This window comes from Nannospalax galili, unplaced genomic scaffold (assembly GCF_000622305.1).
Source record: "Nannospalax galili isolate Female #2095 unplaced genomic scaffold, S.galili_v1.0 scaffold585, whole genome shotgun sequence".
Taxonomy (NCBI): Eukaryota; Metazoa; Chordata; class Mammalia; order Rodentia; family Spalacidae; genus Nannospalax; species Nannospalax galili.
This window is the reverse complement of record NW_008354016.1, coordinates 1005957-1025119: the sequence shown is the minus strand read 5'-3', so window position 1 is coordinate 1025119 and position 19163 is coordinate 1005957. Positions and strand designations below refer to the sequence as shown.

At 38.7% G+C, this 19163-nt stretch overlaps 1 protein-coding gene across 1 annotated transcript in view; it reads left to right on the top strand.

The window, feature by feature from the left end:
• The first annotated feature begins 17775 nt into the window (after positions 1 to 17775).
• Nr3c2 (nuclear receptor subfamily 3 group C member 2) overlaps positions 17776 to 19163 on the top strand; it is a 373979-nt gene continuing 372591 nt past the window's right edge. The window contains exon 1 of the mRNA XM_029555030.1: positions 17776 to 18693. The gene's annotated coding sequence lies outside the window, so the exon portion shown is untranslated. The remainder of the gene's footprint in view (positions 18694 to 19163) is intronic.

Sequence of the window (19163 nt, the reverse complement as noted above, 5' to 3'; positions counted from 1 at the left end):
TGGAAGATTAAAATTAATTAAAATGGGGTTTTTCATGGAAAGACTGCTTAGGAAATTTAATATGCTAATGAGAAATTATAAATCCTTGAGAGAGTGATACTGTGTGTAGTTTCCTACCTAAAAACCATAAAAACCATGCTTTCAGATAGCAGCTCACATGACTGGTTCTCTGTAGAACACTCTACGGGAAATCCTGAGCTTAAACAAGACAGGAAAGAATATTAAGTGCATCTACCCGGATAGGAGAAAAATAAAAGAGGGTTAAAGTGAGATATGGACAGAAGATGCATCAATAGGAAAACCTTGGCTGTGTTGCTATGATGACTCCAGTGCTAGGGATTTATAAGCTGGATGTTCACTTTTTTGTCAAACCTTACAAGTGTCCACAGGATAACTGGGTGCCTGATCCACATTGTCTTCACTCAGAGATGCAGCTAGAAGAGTCTCCACCATCTAGAATGTCACAGTTACCATGACAATAGAAACAGACATTTGCATAGCCATATATAATTTAAAAGATGTGATAAACTATAACACTACCTTTTTCTAGGAGGGTAATAGAGTATTGGCATGAACAAACCTCATGACCAGACAGAGACTGCAAAAAGCTGCCTCCCCTGTTTAATCCTTCATCTCACAGTTCAGTGGCATCATTGCAGGATGGCAGGCAGAACCTCAGTCCAGTTCAGACAACCCTGATGGACAATCTCAGTATCAAAAGCTTCCAGAAAAAAAATTTTAAGACTGCTTCAAAATCTCTTCCCATTCCATCCTCCTATTTTTACTTCCCTTCCATAAGAGCTTGTTTCCTGAGTACTTACTAGAGAACCTTCCACAAAGTAATGGTAATTTCTATCTCAGAGCCTGCCTTGGGGGAAACTCTGCCGTGCTATGATAGACAGCAATGTCTTCTTGTGTTCTGTATAGTCCACAATTTGCTTTTGGGCTTTCATTGGGATGATGTTTGAGGTTTATTTTGATTATTATAGCTCTAATTAGTTATGTTATTTGGGGAAAATAACAAGAATTACTCATATATTCTCCTGATATTGATATCCTAGCATTGTCCTAATTTTTTTAAGATTACAAAATTTCCAAAATTCTTCACATATACCACTTGTCCATCTATGAAGGATTTATATCTATGTATGTGTATGTGTGTACACATATACATAAAATAAGGATTGTAACAAGATAGAGTATGAACAGTCTGTTTTATTAGATGTGTTTTCTAAATATTTGTAAAGTCGAACATAGTAGCCATCTTTTTCTTCTTTTCCTGTGAATTGTCTATTCATATCCTTTCCCACTTTTTCCTATTGCATTCTTGATCTTTTTAGTTATTCAGTTTATAACATACACTCCTGATACCATTGTCAGATACACACACACACACACACACACATACTCACACATACACACACACACACACACACACACACCTGAGATATTTGAAACCAGTTGGTGACTTGCTTTTTAACTTTCTTTCTGTTGTCTTTTTTATAAATAAGGTTTAAATGTTACTACCGTCAGACTTATCCATCTTTTCTTCTTGCAGCTTCTGCATTTTCTGTGTTGTTTAGAAAAAAATTTTCCTACTCCAAGCTCTAAAAATATTCTGTATTTTCCATGAAATAATTATAGTTTTCTTTTTACATGTGCGTTATTAATCTACTTGTAATCTACTTTGTTTTTGTGTTTTATATAGTAGACATAATCCTTTCAATTGCCAGTCCATTGTTCCAATATCCTTTTTTCCAAACTTGTATCCCAAGATAATCTGTCATGTCTGGTTTCTTTGTCTGTCTCTGTACCATCATCTCCTTGAATTAATTAATTTGTCTTTACACTGAGTCTTGATTATCTGAAAAAGAAAGTCCCTTTCCTTCAGTCTTTAAAATCGCCTTAGCTTCTCTCAACTCCCCCTCCCAGTAAATTTTGGAATCATGTTGATTTGGAGATCATTTATACCTTTGGATAGTGAACATTTCCATGTCTCTAAAGAAACTCTTTTTAACCCTATACTGCCCAAGTCTCATTTTTCAGTGTTATGATAAACCTAAAGCTGCATGAGAGCGAAGGGCTAGAGTTATGCATATGTATCACTACCCCATTTTCTCGTTCAGTATAAATAGATTGTTTGGCCCAAATGTGATTTGAAATGAGTGCAGTGCTTTAAGAATGACTAATGTCACACTGAAGGAGAAAGGTAGCAGCATTTGAAATGAACAGAACGGCTGAGGAATTCAACTAAGGAAGTACAGCTATTAGATTCAAGACAGTTATGGAAAGCTCCTAAACATTACTTGGCAAAAAAAAAGAAGAAAAGATTGTCCTTCACTACTGGGAGCAATGAAAGTTGGCAGTCATATTTATTCATACATTCAATAAATATTCATGGAGGACCCATTATTTTCAAGGCAAGTTCTGGCATTGGGGGAAGAGTAGCAAACAAAACAAAGTCCCTGACCTTAGTGAACACAGTCAGCAAAGGGATTTGGCCAACATATAGTAAGTTCTAAGCACCCGCTGTAAAGAATAATGAATTACTACTTTGGTCCTTGGTTGTCCAGCTTCTTATAAGCAGATTGACCACCATAAAGTCACCAAGACAATGGTAGTCAATGTCATATGCCATATCAATATTGTACTATGAACATATGTACATATATATTTATATAGTTATATAGATTCAAATTCTGTTAAAATATTATTGGAGATTGAGAGTCATAACAGGCTTCATGGAAGAACTCTAGCATCGTCTACAATTGAGATAAAGCAAGATTTGTAAGTAGAGATAGTAGAATGGTTGAAGCAAGAATAACTGTGCCAGAAAAGGCAGTGAGTTAGACGATCGATGTACTCATGTAGATGGAAAGACTCCACATCCCTGGCAAAGAGATCATGTTGAGTAAAAGGAGGTGTGGTTGGCAACATCAAGTGAAGGCAGATATGCTGGAGTCTGACAACAGTAAGAGGAGTTTGGATGGCTGTGGGAAACCATTATAAGATTCTTGTCCTCTCTCTCTCCTTCCATCCTCACCCCCAGCTTTCTCCACTCCCCTCCCTACAAGCCCTCAGAACTGCCTGATCATACTAGATCTGTAAGAGGTATTTCCAATGTTAGTATGGCAGAGGCACTGGGAAATGCAAAGAGGAGGGACAGAGGGTGACTGCGGGGCTGGGGCAGTGGGAAAAGTGCTTCCCACACAAACAGAAGGACCCGAATCTAAGTTCCATCTTGCACTTGTAATCCCAGAACTGAGAAGGCAGAGACCGGCAGATCCCTGGAGCTTGCTTGCCAGCCAGCCTAGCCTACTTATCAAGTACTAGGCCAAGTGAGAGACTGTCTCACAAAATGAAGTGGCTAGCACCTGAAGAATGATACCTGAGGTTGAGCTTAAGTACACACACACACACACATGCATGCACACGCACACACCCTCCCACACATGGCAAACTAATAAACACTTGTGATCTACATATACACACACTTATATTTCCTTAGTTCAAACCTCCAACTCCAGACTTGAGTAAATCTCAAAATCCTTCCCGTGTTCCCAGCAGCTCACAGGTGTTTGAATCTCTCCCAGTCTCTATTTCTACAGGACCTGCATCCTGTGCGTTGCCTCTTTCTTTCTCCTTGACAATTTACACCCCAAACTCTATGTCTTTACTTGTTTCCATAAAATATACACTCTGTAAGCACTCTAAGAATTCATTTTACTACCTGAAGGATTGGGAACAGGAAGAAAGACCACAACCTCACCCTACTTCACCAAGTGCCTTTCTCCTAACCTTGCTTCTCTGCCCCTCACTTCTCCTTTTCTGGACTACTTGCAAAAGTTTCATATTCTGCTTCCCTTTTTTGTAGCTCGATTAAATTTTCCTCCACTCTTTGCTCTAAGCCATCATGTCCAAAACAAATTAAAGTGCTTTTAAACAAAGAAGATATAGTTCCTTAAAGGAAGTTAGTTTATAAGTAAATAAACCAAAAAGAAAAAGAAGTAAAACACAAAAGAGAACAATCTAAAGGAGAAATTTTTATATATCTCTAACAGCATTGTTAAAGCTGAGGAAATAAAGGTTAGAGAAGTTCTTGAAAAAACAATAAGTCAAGAAAGGTTTTAATGAAGAAGGCAGATCCTAAACCAGACCCTGAAGAAAGGCTAGAATAAGAATTACAAAAAGGCCAGCTCAAGATCATTTAAGGTAAAAATATAACTATGAAAACTATGGAAAGGGGCTGGAGAGAGGGCTCAGAGGTTAAGAGCACTGGCTACTCTTGCAGAGGAGGGATCTGTCCCCAGCACCCACATGGTGGATAACAACTGTTCCTAACGCTAGTTCCAGGGGATTTGATGGTCTCTTCTGACCTCCACAGGCATTGCACACTGGTTCACTTATATATATTCAGGAAATACATTCACACACAGAATAAATAAATAAAATTGTTTTTTCAAAAGAAAACCATGGGGGCTGCAGAGATGGCTCGACAGTTAAGAACACTAGTTGTTCTTGCAGAAGACCCAGGTTTGAATCCCAGCACCCACATGGCAGCTAACTACTGTCTGTAACTCCAGTCCCAGGGGATCCGACAGACTCTCCTGTCCTCCGCGGGCATTGCACAACATGGGTACACTTACCTACATGCAGGCAATACAGGAATACACATAAAATTAAAATAATAAATAATTTTTTAAAAAATTAAAGAAAAAGAAAACCATGGAAGAGTGGGTCTGGCATTGGGAGAAGATAACTCTGAGAATTTAGTAGTAAGATAAAGCTAATTGGAGACTGGAGATACCAGGCTATCAGACTCCAGAGTTTGCATGTCATCAGTAAGAGTCCAAAGATGCTTTAATGATTATACTTTGGAAGTCAAACAACAGAGCACTTTGGGAGTAAGGTATCAAAAACAAGAACCGTGGGTCAGATGCCGCTTTTGCCACTCTGCTTCGTGCTCTTGCTTCCTTGAGCAGATAGCCTTCAATTTCTCCTGAAAGTCTGCCTTCCTCACTGACAGCCTGGTGTGATTCGGTGGTTTCCTGGCTTACCATCCACAGACCAAAGCCCCTTATTCCTTACTTCAGCTCCAAAAACTTAGGAGAAAAATTTTGTTTGGCTTGGCTTGCATCAAGGGTCCATGCATGGATGGTAAGGTCATACAAGAAGAGTATAAAGCCTAAGGGACCACATCAAAGAACAGGACCAGATGACATATAGAGAGAAAACAAGGACATTAGGAAGAGGGATGTGGACTTCATCACAGGACAGAGATTTGTGAGGAGCAGCCATGTTGACAATTCTCTCATGTGAGGAAAATGGACTTAGCTTCCAACAAGCATTCATGGGTAATCAATTGTTCTTAACTTTCTGTTATATTTCCTTATTTTTAGTTTTTTTTTCTTAATTTTCTTCTAAGTTAAGTCATTAGCTACCATTTTATGTCCCTTTAAACTAACTTAAATACTTTTTAAGAAAAATTTAAAAATTAAAATCAACTAACTTAACAGTTACAAACCAATTACTAAGACATAGTTCTAGTTTTCAAGATGCTTTGAGTTTAGGAGTAAAGATACCATGTAGACAAGTAGCTATTAAAACACTGAGAAAATGATGTGTCATTAAAAAGGTACAGATAAAATTCTGTGAGTTAAGAGTTTAGCTTATAGTAAGAAAGAGTATAGTCAGGCTGATATTTGAAAGCAGAATAAAATATGTCAAATTAAGACCCGAAGATATGGAAATGGAGGGCTCTGTATAAGGAAGGGGAGCTTGAGACAATACAGTGGAAGAAGAATAAAGAACAAAATGTGTTCTGGAGATAGAGAACATCTGATAGTGTCAACCAGGGACCAAAAGGGGATGGGCAGAGAGAAATGGAACCTTTCTCTCTATGCTTCGGTAGAGGTAGCCTTGGGAGATGACAAAGAGATCCGTCTCAAGTGTTCCTAAGAAAGCATACATGGTATTGTGGCAGAGCCATGAAGGAGCAACTAGGAAGAAGAAATAAAAGAGAATTTAGAGAATGAGGGAGATGAGAAATTAGGAGTATGCTGTTGAAGATTGACCGTACATAGTGGGCAGAAGGGGAAGTGGCCTTCCCCATTTCCACAGTCCCCAAGTTCCATCCTAATTAGAAAAAAAAGTGGGAGGGGGCACAAACTTATTCATCTCCTCCTACAGTGGCCCTTTGCTGCCAAAAAGCCACTAATGGTGCATTGACTGGCCCCCAAACCAAAAAATATCCACTTAAGTGTGTTCAAACTATGATCCACATGCAATAGAAATCCAAAGATTTTTAGCACAGTCCTTGTTGGTGGGAGTTGGTTCCAAGAAGCTTTTCCTTTGAATTAGGCAAACTGTCTATATGATCCCATGTTCCATGTATAGCAGCCCAGATGAGAACTCATTCCATTACTTGATGACCACAGGTGGTGTTGGTGTTTATGGAAGACTTTCCTGAAGGTTTGGGAAATGGAAGGAGGAATACATAACAAAAAATAGTTTATGAGATTTTAGATCTGTTTTCAAAAGCCTTCAACAATCCATAAATAAGGACTTTTAAGATGCTACTTCACCTGGCATAGTGTTAGGCCTTGTTTCAACCCTACCTGTATTTCCTTTCTACTTCTTCCATAAAGAATGTGTTTCGGGTCTCTCAGCTCTTCCCATTCCACTATAAAGAGAAGTTTCTTTTTATTATTTTTATTTTTTATTTTATGTGCATGCATGCATTGTCTGCATGTATGTAAGTACACCCATGTCTTGCAACATCCACAGAGGTCAGAAGAGGGTGTCGGATCTCCTGGAACTGGAGTTATGGAGAGTTGTTAGCTACCATGTGGGTGCTGGGATTTGAACCTGGGTCATTTGTAAGAGAGCCAATGCTCTTAACTGCTGAACCATCCCCCCGCTCCAAAAGAGAGATTTCTTAATCAAGTGTAATTCTGACCCTTCTCCCAAGGGTAGGGTGATTTTGGAAGTGTATGGGGATGTAACCTGCTGTCACACCTTCAGGAAGATTAGTACATGCATCTAGAGAGTTATACCCAGGAATGCTCTGGTGTGATGTCAACTTGATGTGTTTAGAATCACAACGGAAACATTTCTGGGTGTGTCTCTAAGATTGTCTCCAAAAAGGTTTTATTAAGGACAGAAGAGCTATCATGAACGTTAGTGGCATCATTTCATGGGCTAGGGTCCCAGACTGAATTAAAAGAAAGCAAATTGACCACCAGGACTCATCTCTGCTTCTTGACGGAGGATGTAATGTGACCAACTGCCTCACACTCCTGCCACTGTAACTTAACTGCCATAATGGTTTATACCCGCAAACTGTGAGCCAAAATAAAACTGTTCTTTCCTTAAGTTTCTTTTGTCAGGTATTTTGCTACAGCAGTAGGGAATGTAACTATCACAGCTGCAAAACACCTGCTAACCTGGACTGTTAACAATGAGTTTCTGTATCACAATATACTTAGAGCTGAGGTTGTGAAACAGTGCTATAAACCAAGCCGGCTCTCTCCATCCTCCCCTCGATGTATATTCTCAACCCATGAAGCTGCCCATTCCATTAATGAAAGGAGACTCTTGCTCTAAGAAACAGCAGCATAAAAGGCTAAATATTACAGGATCTGCCCTTCTGAGAAAAACTGTGGTTTTAAATGCCATATCTTTCCAATACATATAAAGTTCTCAACCATACTCAATTCTCCTTACTCTGCCAGGAAGAGAAAGAAAGGGAAGAATGTAAATAGTGTGGGTGCATCTGTCCCACGTTCCACTAGAGCATATGCCCCAGGGGAGCGCGAGAAAAGAGATGTGAATCTGATGTTCCTTCCTTTGGTCTCAGTGCCTGAATTGCTCTCATAGCATGAGCATCTCCCCATGTGAGTGTGATTCAAATGTTTAAAGATACATGCTTTTTGTACAACATGGCCCCAAAATGCAAGCCAACTACTTCATCAGGTATCTAGCTGAGAAAACAGCAATCTGTTCCAACACTGTAGGAAAAACTGGCTGAGCTGGATGGTATAAGAGTCTCAAATGTGATGCATAAAAATGGTCACATATATTGTACTTTAGGAATGAATACAGAGATTTTTCCCTTGTGGAATCTCTGACTTTATATGATTTCTCATGTTGCAATGATTATAGAGGAAAATTGTATGTAAAAGGTAACTCCACAATTGGGGCAAGAACAGGCTGGGGGAAAGAGAAATGGAGGTCTTGAGATAAAGTCTAGAGGGTATAACAGGTTGAGGTAATGAAAAGAAAGTAGGGAAGGAGTGATGAATGGAAACAAGAGGCTCAGGAGGATCAAATGGGCATGTTTGCTGCTCTACCAATTTTCAAGAATATCCACCTGATAATTAAAGGGAAAAGACCAATTTTACAAAAAGGAAGTTCTGCAGCTGGAGTTTACTTGGTTGCAACAGCAAGCTTGCAAAGATATAACTGATGTAGGATGAAGGACTTCAATAGAATAATACTTGTCTACATGTTAATGTTCTTGCTTTCCCTTATGTAAATGTTTTTAGTTGCTCATATTTTCTATTAATTGAATAGGTAAGGTGTTAGCTTGTTTTTTTTTTTCATTTAAAAAGAACCCCAATGTCTGTCATAAATTCTTAACAGTTTGTTTAAATATTAACTAGAAAGGGAGACTGACAGCTTTTAGAGGCATGCCTTTGAAATCTGTGTTTGTTTTGTGTGCGCCAGTGGCTCTGACATGTATGGTCACTAGGTATCTTTAAGTTTGCTGGTTCACATTTTATCAGTGGTTCACCCTCAGTATTTTGAAATGGATACTCTTCTTCTGACTGCTAACTTGAGATTTGGAAAAGGAAAATTAACTCATAAATATTGCATGGGTCAAAATTTTTATGTGAGGTTTTGAAAGATAAATGGTATTGTAATCATTTCAGAAATTCCCATTTTAATTAAATACAATATTTTCAAGACTGTGCTGTGGTGCATAGCATAAGCTTTCTAACTTGGGAACTTTCTGAATAATGCACTAAATAAAGGGAGAACTGTTCTCTTCTCAGTACTATTTTCAACATATAAAGTTTTATATTTTTCATTTGGGCACATATTAAGAATAACGGTACTTTGTGTGGACCAAATTGCTACCATTTTGTCAAGATTTAATACAGTGCTCTCATAAAGTCAAATTTCTAAAATCAGTTAAGAATGTGGCATAATAGACATATATACCAGATTAGATATACTGAGATATTGGAAGTGGAGTGAGGGCAGAACAACATTACCTAATAGCAATATACTATTATAAAGACAGTGTTATTTGGATTCCAGTGATGGAATATTTTGAGGTCAAAGATTATGAATGCTGGGTTCTGAAGAACTCTATAGTCCATATCTCTTTCTCTACAACATTCTGGTCAGCTACTTAAAACTCAGTTAAATCAGTTCAGTGATATTAATTCCTGGTATAAATACATTCAAACTGTACTACATAATATCCACTAAATGCTTATATTTTTCCAAGTATCCCTCTTCTATACCATTAAGTCCCCAAATCTCATGAATAGACACAATAAAGATTTCTTTCTCACTCATATCACAGTTCTATGAAGTTGTCCTTAGTAGTTTCCTCCAAGAGATGACTCAGGAATCTAACCTCCTTCCCTACTGAAATGGTGTCACTCTAGCACACATGAGGGGGTTAAAATCACTCAGAGGGATTTATGACCAGGCCTGAAGTGGAACATATAACTTCCACTAAGACAACAGGAACCTTATCTGGAGCCAGCCTAAAGCAAGGGAGACTGAGAAACGCAGCCGTCCTTGGTGCTCAGAGAGAAGAAATGAAATGAAATTTGGTGAACCCACAGCATTGTCTGTTTCATGCTGTATAAGACAATTTATTCCTTCTAATCAAAACAGAATTCTATAAGTACTACCTAAGCATTGACATCAAGTTCATACCACGAAACACTTGTGCATTTTTCAATGGCTGGCTTGGCATATCGGACAAGTATAGACCTGGTTGTTAAAGGGAGGAAGCCAGGTAGTCCTCAGGATCAAAGATACAAAAGAGAAGACATTATCAAGTAAACATAGAATAAGAAAGAATGAGGGTAGAAGGATGGTTAGAAACAGAGGGTTTAAGAGTAAGCATATGTGTAAACATCATACCTCACATGTATTATTTGCTATAAGCCACCCACTCAATAATTTGTCAATCTCCACAACAGCCCTATGGCATAAGGTATGTTACCTCACTTTACAGGTGATGAAACTGAGGCACAGGGCTTAATAATTTCCATGTAGTCACACAGCTACTTAATTATAGAGGTGATATTCAAATCCAGGCTATATCTAGATCCCATGCTTTTAATTTTTATCACTGTTATGACTTGAACATGCAATCCACATATAGATGCCAGGCTCATGGACTGGGGGCTTGGCACCAATGAACTATTAGAAAGTGATTGAATTTTGAGGGCTTTGGCCTAATCAATTGATTAATCTCTTGATGGATTAATAATGTGATGGCATCACAGGCAGGTGATGAAAAGCAGAAAATGGGACCTAACTGGAGGAAGTAGTTTATTGGAGGCATGCCCTTGGGGCTGAATCTTGCCTTGATTCCTTCCTGCTCCCCCATCCTCTCCTTCCTGTCACCCATAAGGTGAGGTGCTGCCAGGGTGTTCTATCTTAACAATGGCACAGAATCGGTGGAACTATGGACTGTGGGCTGAAACCTCTGAAATCAAGAACTAAAATAAATCTTTCCACTCAACTTTCATCACAGTTACACAAAAGGAATAAATACAACATCTTACTTCCACTATAAAGAACAGACAATTTGGATTTCCTGTTTTATAAGATTCTTTGTCTATGACACAGGGGGTAAGTTTTCAAAAATAAATGTGAAAGGCTATGTATCAAAGTTCCAATATCCTTTGCAGCCCAGTTATTTAATGGGCTATATTGGAAGACTTTCTTTCTTGCTGGTCTTTGTTTTTTTCCTCTGTGCAAGTAATTACGTGGGAAAACATACCAAGCTGATATAGCCCTTCTTCTGTCACCCTGTGTGCTGGATAGCTTTAGTTGTTGACTTGACACACCTGGATAGAGGGAGCCTCAATTGGTGAATTGCCTCCATTGGACTGGTCTGTGGGCATCTTCTTGTATTGAGTGATGTGGGAGGGTTCAACCCACTGTGAGTGGTGTCACCCCTGGGCAGGTGGGCCTTTATTGTATAAGAAAGCAGGTTGAGCATGCACCAGAGTAGCAAACCAGTAGGCAGTTTTCTTCCATGGCCTGTGCTTCAGCTCCTGCCTCCAGGTTCCTGCCCTGAGTTTCCTACCTTGGGCCCCCTGATGAACTGTGACCTAGGTAATATAAGTTGAATAAACCCTTTCTTCCCCAAATCAGTACTGGTCAGAGTGTTTTGTCACATCAATGGAGAAACAAACTAAAACACCCTGCTTCCAGAGCCCTGCATTTACTATCCCAGATCTCAAGAAATCCTATTCCTAATTTCCATCAGATTAAGAAGTTCTTAACTTATTTTGCAGTCAATCTCAACATCTGCAATCTGTGAGCCATGTGTTGTGTTCATGCATGTGTGTGTGTGTGAGAGAGAGAGAGAGAGAGAGAGAGAGAGATCTGAAATGTGTGAAAAATGTGAAGCTCTTCCTTAAAATTCCAGAAAGGTCAGTAAGTCCTAGAGAGATATGAATCCAAAATGGTAGAGTGGTTTTCTCCAGATCCTCTAAGGAGGGGACAAATGAGCCTGGGTGCTGCCTCTTCCTTCCTTCTTTTCATTTACTCCATAGGAGAGGTTTTGCAGACTGGAAGAAAGAAAAAGCCATTTTTCCTTTAGAAATCTTACTTTCTTGGCCTTTTGTGCTTCATACATCTCTCAAGAACGTGCTGGATAGCCCTGAGAGCAAGGAGTAATGCTGAACTGAAAATGTTGAATGACCTGTATGGCAGCACTGACCAGTCAGGCATGGGTACCAGCCCTTCAGGATGCACCCTGGCTGGAAGCTAGACATCCTGGTATCCTCCTCTAATCCAGTTGAACAACTGGACCTAATTTTGTGCTATGGTGCTGTTCCCACAGAGGGGAACTTGTGCCTTCCTGCACATTCTCCCTTATGCTAATATTCACATGAAAGTAAACACATTAGCGCTGCCTCCATGACAGAAATATATGTAGGCCTATCCTTCTTAGCTTCCTATAGAATAGGAATGTTTGCATTTCAAACTGATTTATCTGATTTATCTCATGTAGCTGAAATTCTTGTTATCTTTAAATGATTAATTGTTTGAAATTGTGTTGTATCAGATATATTTTCTTCTTTAAAATATTCACTAACTGAATCTAACCTGCTCTGCAATCTTACTGTGTGGGTCAGTAAAAGACTAGGTCGCCTTCACTAGAATATTTAGGAATCTGATTTGTTCTGTTGTGTAAAAAAAAAATGATGTCCTTGACTTTGAGAGAGTGAATTCAGATCCCAGTGTCTGCATTCCAGTTTCTGAATGTATTCTACCATCTACCCATCATTTCTTGTTTTTCTCACTCTATAACCTTAAGTCTTTGGGCTGCAATTCACTTACAGAAAGACTATTCATTGCCCCTAGCAATTTTCTCCTTCCTCTTAGTAGTAGAATTCCAGCTTCATCAAGGTAACATGACCATTTGACCTTGACTTTTTCAGTCACAGCTGATCTGAAAATTGCTATGTAGATGAGGCTAGCCTTAATCTCACAGAGATCCATCTGCCTTTGCATTCTGGGTGATGGGATTAAAGCCATGAGCCACCACACCCAGCCATTTGACCTTTTATGATTGCTCTACCTAATGTGTTGTAAGCAAAATTGCCTAGTGCAGGTTTTGTTTTTTAATAGAAAGTCATGGCCATGCTGGTGGCTGAGCATCCATTATGCAAATAAAAACAGTGGTCCATACAATATAAGGGAGAAGCTCCACCCACTCACTCTGTAAATGCTGTCCATTTTATTTAAGGGTCTTGAACATCCAAAGATTTTTGTACCCAAAAAGGATTCTGGAACCCAGCCTCTGCTTTGATACCGAAGGACTAATGTATTAAAAATTGATTTCTTCTACTCAAGACCTGGAGCAAAGAATGATGGCAATTCCCAGGACTTGTAACAAGCAGCTCAAACTCCCAGGTGATGAAAGCTCTCTCTCCTATAGCTCTGCCTCTCTCTTTAATATTATTCTCTCCCATGAAGAAGCAATGTATTGCTCCCATGAACACTTTCCTACTCTGGCAGCAATTGGAGTAATTATGACCAAATGTTCACTCCTGCTAATAGGAAAACAGTGACTGTATTAAAACTAATGGATTTTTTGTATGATTAGGATATTTTACAAAGTATTTCTAAAGATATAAAATACATTGTGCTTAATATTTATAATTAAATATATTTCTAAAGATTTTATTTATGTGTGTACATGTGTTTTTGTGAGTATATACCACAAGTGTGTGCAGGTGCCTAAAGAGGCCAGAAGAGGGCATTGGATTCCTGGGAGCTGGAGTTACAGGTATTTGTGAGCCACATGAAATGGGTCCTGGATCCTAACTTGGATGCTCACCATTGAGCTGATTTCTGATTTTTTTTTAAATGTAATCTTCCTTTCAAATGCTGTCCATGATGCTTCCATTTTTTTTGAGCTGTTCTCACAATCTGTGGAGGATATAACCCAAGTAACACACCAAGTTTCCCCACAGGCATGTAATTCATTCTTTCCTTTTTATTTGCTGACTCCAGGTAAATGAATTTTTATGCAACACTAGAAATATAGTTTTATTTTATTTCTGTTGAATTTTCTTGATCATTCACCAGGCCTGCTTCTATAATCATAAAAGTTTCATCTATCTTGATTGAATTTCATTATTTAACTTCTTAAAGTAATAAAGTCCTATAATAATTTCTCAACAGGGGGATAAGAGTATTTCAGAAGTAAATAGGAAGTTTGGACCCCCAAGAAAAATAATGGAAATCCTCTCACATAATAATTGGGTAATTGGTTAAAAACTAGCAATGTGCAGTGTTATAAGGATGAACAAATTCCACTGCTGGATAGTGGTGATGGCTGCCCATCAACATGCACCTACTTAATGCCACTGATCTGTATGTTCACAAAAGGATAAGATGGTAACCTTTATGATGTGTATTTCACCACAATACAATGTCTTACTAAATTAAGAAAAAAAAAAAACTAGTAAAGGCTACTAGGGTTTTATCAAACCGCAATTGCATTTAAGTAATCTAATCTTCCCTTCTGACAGAATGAAAACTGAAAAGGAAGCATCAATTAAAATCTACCTCAAGGATAATGAGATCAGAGCTATGACACTCTCAAAACAGAAAGAAATTATTTGAAATAGATGTAGATTTTTTTTTAAGTACTATGTTTTAAAAAAAGCATGTCTACTTATTTTGTAAGACCTAGCTATAATTAGCAATAAGTATTTAAATATATTGTAATTTAAATATTAAAATTAATATGGCATATAATATATATCCTTCAAATAGTAGGTATTTATAGATACTTCATTTTTACACATGGATATGTGGTATCAAAAATGTTCACACTAATAAAACCATATATTACTCTGCAAAAAATAAATAACAACTAAAGATTTGGACCTTACAATGAGTTTGTGTTGGAAAAATAGGAAGTTTATTTAACCTTAGTTTTTGTTTTTAAAAAATAATATGTCTTTATAAAAAAACAGGTCTTCCCATACAATTTAAATTGTTCCTTATCAAAAGAGATAATAGATTGGTAACCCCAGCAGGATTAGAGAACACAAATGCGATGTAATAAAAATATCATTTGATATAAGAATGCATAAATTTTCCACTCTGCCAGCTACATGAAGCTGGAAATACTCAGCTGCCTTCCTTGGCAAATTCAAAAGTTGGATTAGGCCCTTGAAATGAGCACATGACCTTTGTGTAAGATGACTAAGAAGTCCTCTTTAATAAAAATACCATCACCTCTATGTCTCTTGAGGCAGATGTGGGGAGACTATAGGTGGAAGAGCAATTTGACCCATGGGAATATTGTGTTTAAGTTTGCTTTGTAATACATTCCCCAGTGCAAAGTTACCTCTATCTTTGGGAATAGCCATGACATCTGTCATTAAGCCGCTTACATTTTTCTGTCTGCTGTTTCCTGTGTCACATATCTGACATGCGATAACTTCCCTCTATGAACTCTAATGTTAGGGGAAAGGTTCCATTACACTTGTGCTGCCCACACAGCTAATCTCTTCCCATTTGCAAATAAATGAGATGACACCATGCACACTCTTACTGTGATGCTTTTCTTTCTGACATTGGCCACATCTTTAAGAATAAACTCATCCTTATGTATATACAGTCACCAGAAAATGTAAAAACAACAGCAAAAAAAATCCATGAGGCCTTGTCTTATGTGGTTATCTTATGGCCTGTCTTTGTAAAATTTTGTGTCACAGGAAATTGTTTCTTTTTAATAGCTAAACATTTAATCTTGAAGCTTTTTTATTCAATCATCTTTGCTAGAAAAAAAATAGTGCTGATCAAAATGTTGTCTTAGTTGTTACTGACAGCTGTTAAAATGCTGCTAAAAATACAGCACCAACTATTGAAAAGCGAACTGCTCCTGTGAAGTCCTAATGAGAAATTCTAATGAGTTTTTCACCCAGTTCAACAGAAACTTGTTTCCCACTTGACCCAATGGATTGTTTCATTTCATGCGTGTGGGTGTGTGTGTGTGTGTGTGTGTGTGTGTGTGTGTGTGTGTATTTCTCTGTGGTTGTTACTGAATATTATACCAGAAAAACGGCCTGGTTTCCTAATGAGCACACAAACCACGCAGTTATTTATGTAAGATTAGCACAGTTATTTAAAGGTGATGAATTTCCTCCACTACACCAGGAGTATATGCAAAAAAGAGGAGAAATGTAAAATGTCTTTATTTTTATTAAAATATACTGTTCTAAGTTCCTCCCCCCCTTTCAACTACTGTACATTATTTCTAAATTTAGAACATAAGTGTAGGCACAGTGAGATCTGATTTGCTTCTAATAATATGGCATACTAATTGTGATGCATGTGCTGTTTGGTGCTCTTCTGTCTCAAAATCTGGCCACAGAAATGTATTGTTTGTGAATTTTCTATTTAAACTGACTGAATACAGAATTAAGGTAGACAGATGAATCAATAGGTAAACAAATCCAAATTAATTATTCAAATTAATGAATAATTAAAGCTGATACACATATTCGAAATAGTGTAGAAAACTGAGTTTGGGTCATTTTTGATACCAGCAAAAAACCCTGATATGTTTTGTATTTATCTTCTAGTCCACAATTTCTTATTTGCTTGCAGTGTTTATAAACTGCAACATGTGTGTTTTGCAGTAAACAAAGCAGCTCTATCTTAATATTATCTGCCTATTCATTCTCTCTGACACCCCTCCTTTCTCTCTCTGACTCTCCCTGTCTTTCTCAGCTCTTTCCAACAGCTGGTTAAGAGACAGGGAAAAAGCTTTTTAGAAGGAATGAAAAAAAAAAATGCCTAGCATGGCTAGGCTTATTAATGAAGTTAACTATGCTAAATGCTTTAGCCTTTTACTTTAAATTTTTGTTTAATGTAATTGAATTACATGGCATTGCTTTTCTTGCCAGTAAATAAAGATATAAAAGAGAAGAAAGATATGCTGAATTTGGGATAGGGGGGAACTCATGATTTTCCAGCTCATAAAATTCCATGCCTTCCAACTGTCCAGTCATTGTCAGTCGCTGTAGAAATGGGACTAGGAATGGGAACTAAGGGGTGCCTCTGCTCAGGATGAAACAGAGCTACAGAGGATTTTTTCCAACACAAACTTAGACGACATTAGGCTTTGTTTCTGAAGTTACATAACAGAGGATGTGATGTCACACATGTAAATTGCAAAGGCTGAGTCTGAGTCGTGCACTTCACTGTGGCAGACCTCAGGAGTTTGACACTAATGGGATAAGGGAGGGAGGTGTCCCCAGGTTCAGTGACTGGTTAACAATTGTCAAAAGGGAGATGACTGATGCTGCTTTCAGCTATTTGGCAGCAGTATAGGAGATGAAGTGATGATCCTTTTCTGTGCTTGTCCTTTCTTAATTTTTAATATCTTCTCAAAAGAAATTTCTATCTTTTTACAAAGAACAAATATGCTTATCTAAAAGATTGGCGAGAACAAAGTTGGTTAAGAGACAGCTTGAAAAAGCAAGTAAAGACATTGTTAGACACACAGAAGTTGACAAGACTCTTGATAAGCATGTAAATGAAAATGCTCAGGACAGCCTAAAGCCCTGCCTCCTCTTGTGCACCCCCCGGGGGGGGCGGTGTCTCAGAAGCAATATTTGTGTGGTGATCTAGCAAAAGCAGTGGGACTTTCCCTTTACAAGAAGGTGCCAAACTGATCTCCAGAGCTGTTCTATGTCAGCAGGCCAGCAGAACAAAATAAAAAAGACAGATGTAGACCCAAGGGAAACTTAATATTCAGATTTTAAACCCCCCCCCAAACTAAAACTTTGCCTATTAATAATTGTAAGAGTCCCTAACATCTCTCCCCAGGGACAGGAGAAACTGACATAGATGGACATTTGGAGCCCCCACAACCCCCACTATTTTGGTGTGAAAAAAATTTCAAAAGAACATACCAAAAATCATAGATTTTTAATACCAAACAATTTTAAATGCAGGAAGGATTAAAAAATTGCAAATGGCCAAGTAAAAACAGGTAGAAATCTTCTAAATTTCCACACTGATGCAGTTAAAATTTCACTTTAAACCATAGTTTGATCATAATGTCTGCATTTGAAATTATTGTTTAGAATAACAGTGAGCAAGTGTAGGAAAAAATTCTTGTGTTAAATTATTTTCTAAATGGGGATGTAATCATCCAAGCCTAATTTATCAATCTTGTTCATAGAATTTACATTATGTTATCTTAAATGGTGATTTCTCTTCACCTAATGTATTACAATGAAAAGTTTCAAGCATACACAAAAGTTGAAGACAACACTGTATAACAGCACTTAGATTGTTAATATTGTACTGTGTAAATACTTTACCGAATATCTATCTGTCGTTCTGTCCATTTTACCAATTTATCAGTGTAAATATATCTTACTTTTGATGCATTTCCAAAGTCAGTTTGGGAACATAAATACCCCTAAATAATTCTGTTCAAAGTTTCCTGAACATATTGTTAATTTTTAATATGAATTTATTTAAATATGTTCTTGATCTCAGGTAAGACATACCTTCACAAAAGTTAACCTAGAGGCCACTTTTGCAAATAAGAGACAGGCAAATGTTTGTTTTGCTACAAGCCAAAATGCCACCTTGAGCCACCTAAAACCGGAGTGTGCAACACTGTGTGGGTAGTGGAGGCAACTGGAGGTTGGACCCTGAATGGTGGGAGTGATTAAAGAAAGGCATGGTTGTTTTAACAGGCTAGTTCCTTGTTTAACAGGGTTCTGTGTGGGAAGGGATCAGCAACTTTCACAGCTATTTAGGAAGAAAATGGGAAAGTGGGGAGGAGCAATAGAGCCATTAGAAAACTGTGAAAGAAGTGCCAACCCAGAAAAGAGGGACGTGTGGTCAGTTCCTGTGTTTAACTCTGTCCTGGAGAACAAGCAGGTGAGCCTTTATTGCTTGAGATGCTCATGCTTTCCCTGCCCCGGAGTCTCCACCTAAGGGCATGTATAACGGTGCGGTAGAGGAGTCTGAAGCAGAGGTTATCTCTCACACCCACGAGTGCGCGTGAACACGCGCGAGCACTTCTCCAAACGAGGGTGATCAGTGTGCCTTGGGGTTGGGGACTTGGGACTTCGGGAGGGCTGCAGAGAGGAGGCCGAGGTCAGCTCTGCAGGGCACAGGGGACCAGAGACTCCCGGGATCCCTGCGGGTGGCTCCATCCTCCGCCCCCCTCCGCGTGCCCGCGCGCCGCGCCGTCCTGCCGGGGAGCCCGCCTTTCACTTTCGCATCTGCGTAGGTGTCTGCCCCGGCGGGCGCGAGGGCGCGGGGGCGCGCGGGACGGCGCGGGGGCGCGCGGCGCGGGGAGGGCTGCTGCCGCTGGGCCCCTTCCTGGGATCTCGGTGCCCTGCAGC